The 17,033-nt window shown below is 44.8% G+C and overlaps 1 pseudogene; it reads left to right on the top strand.

Moving 5' to 3' along the window:
• The window catches only part of LOC118382413 (desmoplakin-like), a 35,083-nt pseudogene that overhangs the window by 6,781 nt on the left and 11,269 nt on the right, over window positions 1-17,033 (top strand).

Raw genomic sequence — 17,033 nt, forward strand, 5'->3', positions numbered from 1 at the left:
CCATTTGACATATGTAGTGCACTACTTTTAACCAGGGCTCTGCACTAATGTAGGGAATAGGGTGCCATTTGACATATTTAGTGCACTACTTTTAACCAGGGCTCTGCACTAATGTAGGGAATAGGGTGCCATTTGACATATTTAGTGCACTACTTTTAACCAGGGCTCTGCACTAATGTAGGGAATAGGGTGCCATTTGACATATTTAGTGCACTACTTTTAACCAGGGCTCTGCACTAATGTAGGGAATAGGGTGCCATTTGACATATTTAGTGCACTACTTTTAACCAGGGCTCTGCACTAATGTAGGGAATAGGGTGCCATTTGGGACGCAGGCCAGCTGTAATTGTTCCTGTTCATTGGTGATGTTTGGCCCGTGACGTCTCGTGTATTGTGTGTCTGTATATCATTATGTGCTGTTCATCTGTTTTGCATTATGTACCCTGGGGAAGTATAATGCCAATTGCCAAACCTCTGAGACTTGTGCAATGAAACCACATATCATTTTTCAGTCCCAATGGGTCCCCAGGGCCAAACAGTCATTCTATCTCTCCAGTTTTCCCCTAACTGTGTTGTTTTTCTCTGTCAGAAACTGACGAGTGCCCTGGAGGAGAAGGATAAGGACCTGAATAAACTGAAGCTGAAAGTGGACAGCCTTCTGAAGAACCCCCACCCTGCCTCTGACAAGATCGAGGTTAGGAGATGTCTGTCTAGAAGAATATCTACTTGATTATTTGGATCGCCATTAGCTGTTACAGTCGCAATAGCCACTCTTCCTGGGGCCCATGATATCCAGCAATGTCTAGCTATCTAATTCGCAGGGATTTGATATGAGTTCTCATCTTCCTTTCAATCCCCCTTTTATTCGTTCTTTAATCCCTCTATCCTTCTTTTTTAAAATTTCTTCCAGGCCTACATGGACACTCTGCAGACCCAGTGGAGCTGGCTCCTCCAGATCACCAAGTGTATCCATGTCCACCTGAAGGAGAACGCTGACTACAGCCAGTTCTTCAAGGAGGCCAATGAGATGTACAATAAGCTGCAGAAGGCGCATGAGAACATCCGTAAGAAGTTCACCAGCGGCAGAAACACGCCTCTTGAAAACTTGCTGGAACTACTCAAAGGCCTGGAGGTAAGATGTTATATCTCAAACACCCAATTCTGCATATAGAGCACTACTTACAGACTGCACTGTACACTCCTGGAAAAAAGGGTTCCAAAAGGGTTCTTTGGCTGTCCCCATAAGATAACCATGTTTGGTTCCAGGTAGAACCATGTTTGGTTCCAGGTAGAACCATGTTTGGTTCCAGGTAGAACCATGTTTGGTTCCAGGTAGAACCATGTTTGGTTCCAGGTAGAACCATTTTTGGGTTCCCTCTGTAGAAAGGGTTCTTACATGGAACCCAAAGGGGTTCTTCCTGGAACAAAAGGTTCTACCTGCAACCAAAAAGGGTTCTTCAAAGAGTTCTCCAATGGGGACAGCTAAAGAACCCTTTAGGGTTCTATATATCACATGTTTATAGTAGTCACTCTGGTGAAGAACAAGTTCACTACGTCTGGAATAGGAAGTAATTTGTGAAGATAGAATAGAATTGCTCCCCCTTTCCTCTGGTAGGGATGTTGACCTCTGACCCTTAACCTCCAACAGAAAGAGAAGGAGCGAATCATGGAGAATAAGAGGCAGGTGCAGCACCTGGTCAACAAGTCCAAGAGCATCGTGAGGCTCAAACCACGTAACCCTGAAGAGGAGAAGAGCTGTAGTCCTGTTATGGTACAGGCCCTGTGTGACTTCAAACAAGACCAGGTCCGAGACATGAACATACACACACACACAAGCTCTCTCTCTTACATGAATGCACACACACACACTCCTGTCTAACATTGTGCATGTCCCTCTATAGAAGGTGATTCTGAAGGGCAACGAGGGCATACTGAAAGACAACTCCCAGCGCAGTAAGTGGCAGGTAACAGGACCAGGAGGACTGGACATGCTGGTGCCCTCTGTCTGTCTGCTGGTGCCACCACCCAACTCCCTTGGCATCAACCTGGCCAACAAGTAAGAACACACACATGCAGACACGCAGTACGCACGCACGCACGCACGCACACATGCACATGCACGCACGCACGCACGCACACACGCACACACACACACACACACACACACACACAATGTGAGACTTAAATCACCATCTGTGTTGTGTGGTCCATCAGGAATGAGCAGTACTATGAGGCCATCCTGTCTGTGTGGAATCAGCTCTACATCAACATCAAGAGTCTCATCTCCTGGCAGTACTATGTCCAGGACCTCACACGTATCAACTCACTCACCGTCACCATGGTAAGTCTATAAGTCACCGCGGTAACCACTATCATTGTCACCACCATCATCTCCTTAGCTCAAGTGTCAGGGTTGCGCTTTGCTTTACAGCCCACTGTTTACTTATACTATATACTAAGATTACAAAAACAAATACCTAAAAATGGTAATAACAATATATAACCTAAATAAGTATGCCCTTTGAAAAAAAATTGAACGATAACTGCATTATTGTGTCCTTTCAGCTGTCCCGTATGCGTCCCGAGGAGTACCGCAGCATCCTGAAGAGTCTGGAGGCACACTACTCAGAGTTCACCCACTGTTGCCATGGCTCCGAGATGTTCGAGGACGAGGACAAGCGGAGCATCGAGAGCCAGTACACTGGAGCCCATGTTCACTACGACCGCCTGCTGGTCCAGCTACCTGTTTACAGTGAGAAGATATACACCTGACTACTCTGAGTGCATGTCAATAACCTAAATTTGATCTGTACCACACAGTAAATGACACCAGCATTTCATCTCTCTGTCCCTAGCTGCACAACAGACCGGCAACGAGGAGAAGATCAAAGCAGAGGAGGAAGCCAGGATACTGGCGGCCGAGAAAGAGGAAGACAAGGTAGTGGGGACTAAGCAAGATCATGTGAAGAAGGTAGTGGTGAAGAAGAAGGTGGCGTCGGTGACATCACAGAGCCTGACGGAGCTGCACGAGCTCAGACTGAGACTGGAGGGGGCAGAGGCGGGGCTTACTCAGCACATCCACATCTGTCTGGCAGAGGATGGAGCACACGACTGTGGCCTGAGGATCACACAGCTAGAGGTACACACACACACACACACACACACACACACACACACACACACACACACACACACACACACACACACACACACACAGATAGATGGAATATACCTAGGAGTGTACTTTACTAGGACTACTACTGCGTATGTAGGTTTGGGTTTGTGCATGTGACTGAGTGTGTGTGTTTTCCCCAGTCTGTACAGTGGGACGTGGACTGTATTCGTGAGGAGTACCTGCGTCTAAATGAGCGTGTTCTGAAGGAACTGGAGAACATGACTGACTCTGACAAAGCCACGTTCCTACAGAGCCAACTCGGCCTCATCAACGAGAGACTGGGCAGTCTGGACGAGTGCTTCGCAGCATACCTACAGAGGTAAACATTATACTGTAGTGTATGAGCATACACCCACAGCCTGAAAAAGTTACCTTGCCAGTATACCCATAGTGGTGCTCTAATAACAGGCAAACTCATCCATACACACTCACCACTCATTGCTCAAGTGTAACTCATTTGTTTTGACAAATTCTCTCTCTCCATCTCTCTCTCATTCTTTGCATCTCTCCCCCTTCTTCTCTCTCTCTCCTCTGTCCTCCGCCCCTCTCTCCCTCCCAGGCTACGGGCTCTAAGGGTCCTCCTGCAAAGTGTGTCCAGGGCTGAGGACATCATTAAGGTCCATGAGGCCAGACTGACAGAGAAGGAGACCACATCCTTGAATCCTGCAGAGGTGGGGGACTACAGGTCCACTCTGAAGGTAACAGTTACTGTATGACACACAAGCCCAAAGAATGTGGGGATTTCGGTGTCTGTCACATCAATTATTCAGCCTGTCAGTTAGCTGTATGTGGTACTTCCATGATAAAACGGTCCGTTTGTAAATTAGGGCCCAATGAAATCCGTGATGTGGAAAACGAGTACGGAATCCAGACATTAAAACGGAATTGAACAATTTATTTTTTATTTTATTGATGTAGCCCCTAAGCGATGAAGCTAATGACAACCGTCTTCTGGTAGATGGAAAGGCTTTCCAAAAAATGATCTCAAAGAAATGTAAATTACAAAGTAGTCTATGCCTATCTGGCAGAATGATATCATGATTATTTGCATCGACCCAGTGGTGATTTGTTTAGCAAACTCTGCACTCGCATGTGTGCTACAGAAACACTGCTAACCAAGCAAGTCTCTTGCTGATGTGCACTTGAATTAAAGGGTATAATTTCTTAGATCCTTCCCACACCTCAAACGTGCTCTCCTGATGTGGTTTAAGCTTTAAGTTGTGAACTTAGAACATCCAATTTGATTGTTTTCCGTAACAAAAAAAAAGAAAAGACGTGATTATTTGTTGTATTTTTTTAAATTAGACGAGTTTATTAGTCACATGTACAGACAGGGTCACTGATGTCATCTCCGGCTTAAGTGAAATGTTTATGCTCTGAGCTCCTACAGTGCAGGACAAAAACAAAGATGAGTCAAAAATAATAATAGTATACTGTTTACAACTGTAGCAATGATAAATGTCCCTTGGGGATGGAGGAGGGTAAGGGTCCATTTACAACTGTAGCAATGATACATGTCCATTGGGGATGGGGGAGGGTAAGGGTCCATTTACAACTGTAGCAATGATACATGTCCATTGGGGATGGAGGAGGGTAAGGGTCCATTTACAACTGTAGCAATGATACATGTCCATTGGGGATGGAGGAGGGTAAGGGTCCATTTACAACTGTAGCAATGATACATGTCCATTGGGGATGGAGGAGGGTAAGGGTCCATTTACAACTGTAGCAATGATACATGTCTATTGGGGATGGAGGAGGGTAAGTGTCCATTTACAACTGTAGCAATGATACATGTCTATTGGGGATGGAGGAGGGTAAGGGTCCATTTACAACTGTAGCAATGATACATGTCCATTGGGGATGGGGAGGGTAAGGGTCCATTTACAACTGTAGCAATGATACATGTCCATTGGGGATGGGGGAGGGTAAGGGTCCATTTACAACTGTAGCAATGATACATGTCCATTGGGGATGGAGGAGGGTATTTACAACTGTAGGATCCATTTACAACTGTAGCAATGATAAATGTCTATTGGGGATGGAGGAGGGTAAGGGTCCATTTACAACTGTAGCAATGATACATGTCTATTGGGGATGGAGGAGGGTAAGGGTCCATTTACAACTGTAGCAATGATACATGTCCATTGGGGATGGGGGAGGGTAAGGGTCCATTTACAACTGTAGCAATGATACATGTCCCTTGGGGATGGAGGAGGGTAAGGGTCCATTTACAACTGTAGCAATGATACATGTCTATTGGGGATGGAGGAGGGTAAGGGTCCATTTACAACTGTAGCAATGATACATGTCTATTGGGGATGGAGGAGGGTAAGGGTCCATTTACAACTGTAGCAATGATACATGTCCCTTGGGGATGGAGGAGGGTAAGGGTCCATTTACAACTGTAGCAATGATACATGTCTATTGGGGATGGAGGAGGGTAAGGGTCCATTTACAACTGTAGCAATGATACATGTCCCTTGGGGATGGAGGAGGGTAAGGGTCCATTTACAACTGTAGCAATGATACATGTCTATTGGGGATGGAGGAGGGTAAGTGTCCATTTACAACTGTAGCAATGATACATGTCTATTGGGGATGGAGGAGGGTAAGGGTCCATTTACAACTGTAGCAATGATACATGTCCCTTGGGGATGGAGGAGGGTAAGGGTCCATTTACAACTGTAGCAATGATACATGTCTATTGGGGATGGAGGAGGGTAAGGGTCCATTTACAACTGTAGCAATGATACATGTCCATTGGGGATGGAGGAGGGTAAGGGTCCATTTACAACTGTAGCAATGATACATGTCCCTTGGGGATGGAGGAGGGTAAGGGTCCATTTACAACTGTAGCAATGATACATGTCTATTGGGGATGGAGGAGGGTAAGGGTCCATTTACAACTGTAGCAATGATACATGTCTATTGGGGATGGAGGAGGGTAAGGGTCCATTTACAACTGTAGCAATGATACATGTCCCTTGGGGATGGAGGAGGGTAAGGGTCCATTTACAACTGTAGCAATGATACATGTCCCTTGGGGATGGAGGAGGGTAAGGGTCCATTTACAACTGTAGCAATGATACATGTCCCTTGGGGATGGAGGAGGGTAAGGGTCCATTTACAACTGTAGCAATGATACATGTCCCTTGGGGATGGAGGAGGGTAAGGGTCCATTTACAACTGTAGCAATGATACATGTCTATTGGGGATGGAGGAGGGTAAGGGTCCATTTACAACTGTAGCAATGATAAATGTCCATTGGGGATGGAGGAGGGTAAGGGTCCATTTACAACTGTAGCAATGATACATGTCCCTTGGGGATGGAGGAGGGTAAGGGTCCATTTACAACTGTAGCAATGATACATGTCTATTGGGGATGGAGGAGGGTAAGGGTCCATTTACAACTGTAGCAATGATACATGTCTATTGGGGATGGAGGAGGGTAAGGGTCCATTTACAACTGTAGCAATGATACATGTCTATTGGGGATGGAGGAGGGTAAGGGTCCATTTACAACTGTAGCAATGATACATGTCTATTGGGGATGGAGGAGGGTAAGGGTCCATTTACAACTGTAGCAATGATACATGTCTATTGGGGATGGAGGAGGGTAAGGGTCCATTTACAACTGTAGCAATGATACCATGTCTATTGGGGATGGAGGAGGGTAAGGGTCCATTTACAACTGTAGCAATGATACATGTCTATTGGGGATGGGGAGGGTAAGGGTCCATTTACAACTGTAGCAATGATACATGTCTATTGGGGATGGAGGAGGGTAAGGGTCCATTTACAACTGTAGCAATGATAAATGTCCATTGGGGATGGAGGAGGGTAAGGGTCCATTTACAACTGTAGCAATGATACATGTCTATTGGGGATGGAGGAGGGTAAGGGTCCATTTACAACTGTAGTAATGATAAATGTCCATTGGGGATGGGGGAGGGTAAGGGTCCATTTACAACTGTAGCAATGATACATGTCTATTGGGGATGGAGGAGGGTAAGGGTCCATTTACAACTGTAGTAATGATAAATGTCCATTGGGGATGGAGGAGGGTAAGGGTCCATTTACAACTGTAGCAATGATACATGTCTATTGGGGATGGAGGAGGGTAAGGGTCCATTTACAACTGTAGCAATGATACATGTCTATTGGGGATGGAGGAGGGTAAGGGTCCATTTACAACTGTAGCAATGATACATGTCTATTGGGGATGGAGGAGGGTAAGGGTCCATTTACAACTGTAGCAATGATACATGTCTATTGGGGATGGGGGAGGGTAAGGGTCCATTTACAACTGTAGCAATGATAAATGTCCATTGGGGATGGAGGAGGGTAAGGGTCCATTTACAACTGTAGCAATGATACATGTCTATTGGGGATGGGGGAGGGTAAGGGTCCATTTACAACTGTAGCAATGATACATGTCTATTGGGGATGGGGGAGGGTAAGGGTCCATTTACAACTGTAGCAATGATACATGTCTATTGGGGATGGGGGAGGGTAAGGGTCCATTTACAACTGTAGCAATGATAAATGTCCATTGGGGATGGAGGAGGGTAAGGGTCCATTTACAACTGTAGCAATGATACATGTCTATTGGGGATGGGGGAGGGTAAGGGTCCATTTACAACTGTAGCAATGATACATGTCCATTGGGGATGGAGGAGGGTAAGGGTCCATTTACAACTGTAGCAATGATAAATGTCCATTGGGGATGGGGAGGGTAAGGGTCCATTTACAACTGTAGCAATGATACATGTCTATTGGGGATGGAGGAGGGTAAGGGTCCATTTACAACTGTAGCAATGATAAATGTCCATTGGGGATGGAGGAGGGTAAGGGTCCATTTACAACTGTAGCAATGATACATGTCTATTGGGGATGGAGGAGGGTAAGGGTCCATTTACAACTGTAGCAATGATTACATGTCCCTTGGGGATGGAGGAGGGTAAGGGTCCATTTACAACTGTAGCAATGATAAATGTCCATTGGGGATGGAGGAGGGTAAGGGTCCATTTACAACTGTAGCAATGATACATGTCCCTTGGGGATGGAGGAGGGTAAGGGTCCATTTACAACTGTAGCAATGATACATGTCCATTGGGGATGGAGGAGGGTAAGGGTCCATTTACAACTGTAGCAATGATACATGTCCATTGGGGATGGAGGAGGGTAAGTGTCCATTTTGAGAGTGAAAACCTGAAAAGGGGACAAATCTGAAACTTGGAAAAACAAAACTGAGAAAACGGAATTTGGGAAAAAATAAAATAGATTTTATAGGGCCCTAGTAAATGTTTTGAAGTCTGTGAGTTTTGTGGTTATTTGGGTTCTCGGTATGTACTCTAAAAGGGACCGTTAACTTTCTGATTAAAATCTAGGTTGTTCTGTTGTGTGTGTGCGTGTGTGTGTATGTAGAGTATGAGGGCGGAGCTGGAGGGGAAGAGGGCCGTCCTGGTCTCCATGGAGACGGAGCTGGGGAAGGCGGTCCACTGGAATGGCCAGGTGGGCGGAGCCTTCCACAGGTGCGACGTGGACCTGTCCATATACAGCGAACAGGTCAACCAGCTGTCTGACCGTTGGAGACGCATCCAGAGCCAGCTAGACTCTAGGTATGGACCTGTCTTTACCTTATCGGTTCCTTTTCTCATTCTCACTACAATAGACATCCCGAACCATGAAAAACAGCCCCAGACCATTATTCCTCCTCCACCGTACTTTACAGTTGCCACTTTGCATTGGGGCAGGTAGCGTTCTCCCGGCATCCGCCAAACCCAGATTCGTCCGTTGTACTGCCAGATGGTGAAGCGTGATACATCACTCCAGAGACCACGTTTCCACTGCTCCAGAGTCCAATGGTGGCGAGCTTTACACACCTCCAGCCAACACTTAGCATTGCGCATTGTGACATTAGGATTGTGTGCGGCTGCTCGGCCATGGACACCCATTTCATGAAGCTCTTGATGAGTTTTTTGTGCTAACGTTGCTTCCAGAGGCAGTTTGGAACTCGGTAGTGAGTGCTGCAACCGAGGACAAGCGATTTTTACACACTTCAGCACTTGAAGGTCCCGTTCTGTGATTTTGTGTGGCCTACCACTTTGCGGCTGAGCCGTTGTTGCTCCAAGACGTTTCCACTTCACAAAAACAGCACTTGACCGGGGCAGCTCTAGCAGGGCAGAAATGTTACGAACTGACTTGTTGGAAAGGTGCCATCCTATGACGGTGCCATGTTAAAAGTCACTCAGCTCCTTAGTAAGGCATTTCTACTGCTAATGTTTGTCTATGGAGATTGCATGGCTGTGTGTGCTAGATTTTATACACCTGTCAGCAACGGGTGTGGCTGAAATAGCCAAATCCACTAATTTGAAGGGGTGTCCGCATACTTTTGTAAATATAGTGTATATCTCACTCCGTAGCTTGATCTGTTTTGTTGTGTGTCGTCCCTCTGATTCTTGTTTACAGACTTCCTGTTCTCCACACCAATACACCTGATTTTATCCGCCCTTCCTTTACATTTCGATTACTTAAAAAGACATACAGTTTTTGTAAATAGATTATTTAAAAGTATCTCGCTTCCCCTCTCTCTCAGACTGCGGGACCTGGAGGGGTACCTCCATCTGCTCCAGCAGTACACAACCACGAGCTCAGTCCTCAGTGAGTGGATTGGTGCTACTCGTCAGAAACATGACGCGCTGCAGGCCACCAAGATAGATAGCATCACAGCCCTGGACGAACACCCAACATCTGAATGTATGTGTCTGTCTAGGTGCTGAACTCTGAGATCTGAGGGGAAGAGGGAGAGTGTGGTGAGTGTTCTTGGAGACACTGACGCCTGCGTCAACTCCATCAAGGTACAGACCCTTTCTGACACACTATATCTAACAGTACCTGTCTGTTTTAACATTTCTGTGATGTAATAAAATGTGTTTGTATTGTACATTTGTTTTAATGTGACTTTATGTTTTTAGGACTATGAGCTGGAGTTGGCCTCATACAGTGCTGGTCTGGAGACACTACTAAACATCCCTATGAAGAGGACCATGCTACAATCTCCTTCTACGAAACTCACTGAGGAGGTAAACAGTAATCACAACATCCAGTCAACAAAATGTGTGTCTAAACTCAGCAAAAAAAGAAACGTCCTCTCACTGTCAACTGCGTTTATTTTCAGCAAACTTAACATGTGTAAATATTTGTATTTACACAACAAGATTCAACAACTGAGACATAACTGAACAATTTCCACAGACATGTGACTAACAGAAATTGAATAATGTGTCCCTGAACAAAGGGGGGGGGGGGTCAAAATCAAAAGTAACAGTCAGTATCTGGTGTGGCCACCAGCTGCATTAAATACTGCAGTGCATCTCCTCCTCATGGACTGCACCAGATTTGCCAGTTCTTGCTGTGAGATTTAGAGAGTTACCCCGTTCTTCCACCAAGGAATCTGCAAGTTCCCGGACATTTCTGGGGGGGGAATGGCCCTAGCCCTCACGCTCCAATCCAAAAGGGCACAGACTCTTCGCTGGCCATGGCAGAACACTGACATTCCTGTCTTGCAGGAAATCATGCACAGAACGAGCAGTATGGCTGGTGGCATTGTCACGCTGGAGGGTCATGTAAGGATGAGCCTACAGGAAGGGTACCACATGAGGGAGGAGGATGTCTTCCCTGTAATACACAGCTTTGAGATTGCCTGCAATGACAACAAGCTCAGTTAGATGATACTGTGACACACCGCCCCAGACCATGACGGACCCTCCACCTCCAAATTGATCCGGCTCCAGAGTACAGGCCTCGGTGTAACACTCATTCCTTCGACGATAAACGTGAATCCGACCATCACGCCTGGTGAGACAAAACCGTGACTCGTCAGTGAGGAGCACTTTTTGCTATTACTGTCTGGTCCAGCGACGGTGGGTTTGTGTACAAAGGCGACGTTGTGCCGGTGATGTCTGGTGAGGACCTGCCTTACAACAGGCCTACAAGCCCTCAATCCAGCCTCTCTCAGCCTATAGAGGACAGTCAGAGCACTGATGGAGGGACTGTGCGTTCCTGGTGTAACTCAGGCAGTTGTTGTTACTATCCTGTACCTGTCCCGCAGGTGTGATGTTCGGATGTACCAATCCTGTGCAGGTGTTGTTACACGTGGTCTGCCACTGCGAGGACGATCAACTGTCCATCCTGTCTCCCTGTAGCGCTGTCTTAGGCGTTTCACAGTACGGACATTGCAATTTATTGCCCTGGCCACATCTGCAGTTCTCATGCCTCGTTGCAGCATGCCTACGGCACGTTCACGCAGATGAGCAGGGACCCTGGGCATATTTCTTTTGGTGTTTTTCAGAGTCCGTAGAAAGGCCTCTTTAGTGTCCTAAGTTTTCATAACTGTGACCTTAATTGCCTACCATCTGTAGGCTGTTAGTGTCTTAACGACCGTTCCACAGGTGCATGTTCATTAATTGTTTATGGGTCATTGAACAAGCATGGGAAACAGTGTTTAAACCCTTTACAATGATGATCTGTGAAGGACGTTATTTGGATTTTTATGAATTATCTTAGGGTCCTGAAAAAGGGACGTTTATTTTTATATCTCTGTTACACACACAGCCCACTCAGTATCTACAGTGACTTCAGAAAGTATTCACACCCCTTGACTTTTTACATATTTTGTTGTGTTACAAGGTGGGATTAAAATGGATTGAATTGTCCTTTTTTTGTTAACGATCTAAACAAAATACTCTGTAACGTCAAAGTGGCCTGTTTTTCCTGCTGAGGGGTGCCTTATACCCAGAGGGGAGTAGTCAGTCCGTGTACAGGGGCTTGGGTCGAAAATGGTTTTGTGAGCCTTGCGGAGGGTCCTGACCTTAAAGATCTCATCCAGGCCTGTCTGTTTGACTCCAAGTACCTTACTTGCTGTGGTGATAATCATTCTCTCTCGTACGGTAGCATAGAAAACAGTCTTTGACTTGGGTGACTGGAGTCTCTGACAATTTTATGGGCTTTCCTCTGACACCACCTATTATATAGGTCCTGTAAGGCAGGAAGCTTGGCCCCAGTGATGTACTGGGCTATACGCACTACCCTCTGTAGCGCCTTACGGTCAGACGCCGAGTAGTTGCCATACCAGGTGGTGATGCAACCAATGTCTTCTTGGTAAGCAACTCCAGTGTATATTTGGCCTTGTGTTTTAGGTAATTTTAGGTAATTGTCCTGCTGACAGGGGAATTTGTCTTCCAGTGTCTGTTTGGCCTTGTGTTTTAGGTAATTGTCCTGCTGACAGGGGAATTTGTCTTCCAGTGTCTGGTGGAAAGCAGACTGAACCAGGGTTTCCTCTAGGATTGTCTTTCTGTCTGTTAAAAAGCAGACTGAACTGATTTTTGTGTGTTTAGTTCTTTCTATTCAGTTTATTTTTTATCCTAAAAAAATCCTTAGTCCTTGCCAATGACAAGCATATCCATGACATGATGTAGCCACTACCATGCTTGAAAATATGAAGAGTGGTACTCGGTGATGTGTTGGGTATGGATCTGCCCTAAACATAACCCTTTGAGAAAAACAAAAGAAAAACAATTCCACTTTGACAGAATGGGGTATTGTGTGTCGGGTGTCAAGTAAAAATCTTCCCAGAGTGAAATAGTGACATCATGTTGTAAAATTTCCACAGCGTGAACATGTTCCCTGTTCAATAATTGCATGTGCGTCTGTTTATGTGGATGGTTGAGCTCATGCGGATGTTTCTCTCACACCCTCCCTCGCCCTTGTTTTAGCTATCTAACTAACTAACAAATTCAGTATATGCACTGTCAATCGAAAAAGTAGCGCCCAAGTCTTTGCAACCGCAAAAAATCTCTTCTCACATCAACCCTCCGCACTTTGATGCATACATTTTTCAGCATGACGTCACGATCAGAACACAATCAGAACGCGATCAGAACACGATCAGAACGCGATCAGAACACGATCAGAACGCGATCAGAACACGATCAGAACACGATCAGAACACGATCAGAACGCGATCAGAACACGATCAGAACACGATCAGAACGCGATCAGAACACGATCAGAACGCGATCAGAACACGATCAGAACGCGATCAGAACACGATCAGAACGCGATCAGAACACGATCAGAACGCGATCAGAACACGATCAGAACGCGATCAGAACGCGATCAGAACGATTGGGAACGATTTCACGCCGGGGAGATTTGTTATATTACAGTGACACAAAATCTTAATGTCTCCATGTGAAGTTCAAGGGGTGTGAATACGTTCCGAAGGCACTGTATGTCTCTGTCTCTGAGGGGTTTGTGTCATTGTGTGTCTCCATTATTTAACGGTGCTTTCTTTCCCAGACTACTTTGCTGCAGACCCGTTACATAGAGCTGCTCACCCTGTCTGGTGACTACAACAAATACCTGGGAGAACTACACAATAACATGGAGACGCTCAAGGTACTGGGAGGAACCACACGGAACTGGAGATTCAATCTGTTCCTCTGTGTTTTTACAACAATGAGCTTTTAGACCACGTGTCACCGCCCCGTGACACGGGTCTCATCCGGCCTGCACAATGATATGGGTGGTCCGCTTCCATACAGCCCGAGCCTCACTACTATGTCACAGCAACCACTGCCAACCTCCTGCATGCCAAATAGCATTGCCATTCACACACCCCTCCTCCCAAACACACACACACACCTGCACACAAGCCAGCCAGTGCACTGTATCTTATCATCACTAATGGCACTGACCCGGACCGGAAGTTTAAAGGTGTTGTAGGCTAAATGACCATGCCAGGGTTCCGACAGATCATTGCTGTAGCCTACAGAAAATGTCATGTTGCGTGTCAAAACGTAATAAGATAAAGGATTTACACGCGGGTATAAATTACTACTAAAGGGCAATAGGATACACAAGCGAGTATAAACGAGTCAACAGTTGAGTGATCTACTTCATGAAATTACTGCCTGATGTGCTCTCATTGGTGAATTCAAGGTCAGTTGTGCTGCTTTAGTGTGTCCCGTTTACCGAGCGGAGTCAACATTACAGCAACGTTTGAGCAGTTGCCTCGGCTGGCTACTCAGCCACAAGACATTTTGAGTGGCCATACAGCAATACTGCATTCAATCGCACCAGTGATCCATGCAGTGCAAAAAAAAAAAAATGAAAAACATGTTTTGAGTTTAAATGTCACAACAACCTAGCTATGTTTTTGTTATTTGGAGCTATTCAAATAGTTTTTTTGGTTAGGGTCGCAGCATACTATGCACATCTGCAAGGATAGCAGCAAAGAATACTTTGTTTTGGTTAGGGTCGCAGCATACTATGCACATCTGCAAGGATAGCAGCAAAGGAAAAGGGAAAATATAATATATCTCTTTTGTTTTAATATGTTACACAGGATCCTGAAAATAATGTCACACATATAATAATAATAATAATAATAATAATAATAATAATAATAATAATAATAATAATAATAATAATAATAACAACAACAATAGATGCAGTCTAAAGATCAGATTAAATTCACAAGTCCCATGGGTGACAATATCAGGCTATCAATTGTAATTGTGAATGAAGGCAAAATTATTGGCACCCGTGCGCCTTTTTCTGATAATGCACCATTTCTTCCAGAAAACGGTTGAATTCAAACATATTTTGGTATCCACAACTGTATGTATTTGGTTTGCAGTTGAACAACACAAAACAAATCGGAATAATTGACTAAATGTTAGCTTATTCCGCAACGAAATCCTAAAATGCCCTGGGAAATATTATTGGCACCTTCTAGAAGTATTTAGAAAATAATTCGATTTCGAGCAAGTGATTCATCTTTACTTTGGAATTGAACTCACCTGTGGTGAGTTGCAGGTGCCTCCAATATAAACATCACTCATTCAACCAGTTTGTATAGAGAAAAGGACTAATTCTCCTGTTTTGTGTCACCGTGTGTACCGCACTGAGCATGGAGAAAAGAAAGAAAACCAGAGAATTATCTGAGGAGGTCCGACACAAGATTGTAGCCAAGGATGGACATTCTCAAGGCTACAAGTCCATCTCCAGAGTCCTTGATGTTCCTATTTCCACCGTGTGTAATGTTATCAAGATGTTTAAGGCCTGTGCCTGGACCAGCCAACCACCCTGGACGTGATGGAAGATTGCAGCGAAGGATGGTCATTCTCAAGGCTACAAGTCCATCTCCAGAGTCCTTGATGTTCCTGTTTCCACCGTACGTAATGTTATCAAGATGTTTAAGGCCCGTGCCACTGTTACAAACCTCACTGGATGTGGCCTCAAGTGAAACATTGATGGAATATTGCAGCGAAGGATTGTTTGGATTGGTGGAGAAAACACCTCGATCAACTGCCACACAGATTCAAGCTGACCTTCAGACACAAGGTACGACAGCTTCAACTCACACCGTCCGTCGCCAACTCAATGAAAGGGGGTTATATGGTAGGAGACCCAGGAGGATCCCACTGCAGAGAGAGAGAGACTTAAGGAAGCCTGATTTGCCAAAACACACCTGAACATGCCAAAATCATTCTGGGAGAATGTCCTGTGGATAGATGAGACCAAATTAGAGCTTTTTGGTAAAGCACACCATCTCTATGTTTACAGAAAACAAAATGAAGCCTCCAAAGAAAATATCACCTTCCCCGCAGTCAAACATCTGTGATGTTATATCACCTTCCCTACAGTCAAACATCTGTGATGTTATATCACCTCCCCTACAGTCAAACATCTGTGATGTTATATCACCTTCCCTACAGTCAAACATCTGTGATGTTATATCACCTTCCCTACAGTCAAACATCTGTGATGTTATATCACCTTCCCTACAGTCAAACATCTGTGATGTTATATCACCTTCCCTACAGTCAAACATCTGTGATGTTATATCACCTTCCTACAGTCAAACATCTATGATGTTATATCACCTTCCCTACAGTCAAACATCTGTGATGTTATATCACCTTCCCTACAGTCAAACATCTGTGATGTTATATCACCTTCCCTACAGTCAAACATCTGTGATGTTATATCACCTTCCCTACAGTCAAACATCTGTGATGTTATATCACCTTCCCTACAGTCAAACATCTGTGATGTTATATCACCTTCCCTACAGTCAAACATCTGTGATGTTATATCACCTTCCCTACAGTCAAACATCTGTGATGTTATATCACCTTCCCTACAGTCAAACATCTGTGATGTTATATCACCTTCCCTACAGTCAAACATCTGTGATGTTATATCACCTTCCTACAGTCAAACATCTGTGATGTTATATCACCTTCCCTACAGTCAAACATCTGTGATGTTATATCACCTTCCCTACAGTCAAACATCTGTGATGTTATATCACCTTCCCTACAGTCAAACATCTGTGATGTTATATCACCTTCCCTACAGTCAAACATCTGTGATGTTATATCACCTTCCCTACAGTCAAACATCTGTGATGTTATATCACCTTCCCTACAGTCAAACATCTGTGATGTTATATCACCTTCCCTACAGTCAAACATCTGTGATGTTATATCACCTTCCCTACAGTCAAACATCTATGATGTTATATCACCTTCCCTACAGTCAAACATCTGTGATGTTATATCACCTTCCCTACAGTCAAACATCTGTGATGTTATATCACCTTCCCTACAGTCAAACATCTGTGATGTTATATCACCTTCCCTACAGTCAAACATCTGTGATGTTATATCACCTTCCCTACAGTCAAACATCTGTGATGTTATATCACCTTCCCTACAGTCAAACATCTGTGATGTTATATCACCTTCCCTACAGTCAAACATCTGTGATGTTATATCACCTT

Source organism: Oncorhynchus keta, chromosome 26, assembly GCF_023373465.1.
Source record: "Oncorhynchus keta strain PuntledgeMale-10-30-2019 chromosome 26, Oket_V2, whole genome shotgun sequence".
Taxonomy (NCBI): Eukaryota; Metazoa; Chordata; class Actinopteri; order Salmoniformes; family Salmonidae; genus Oncorhynchus; species Oncorhynchus keta.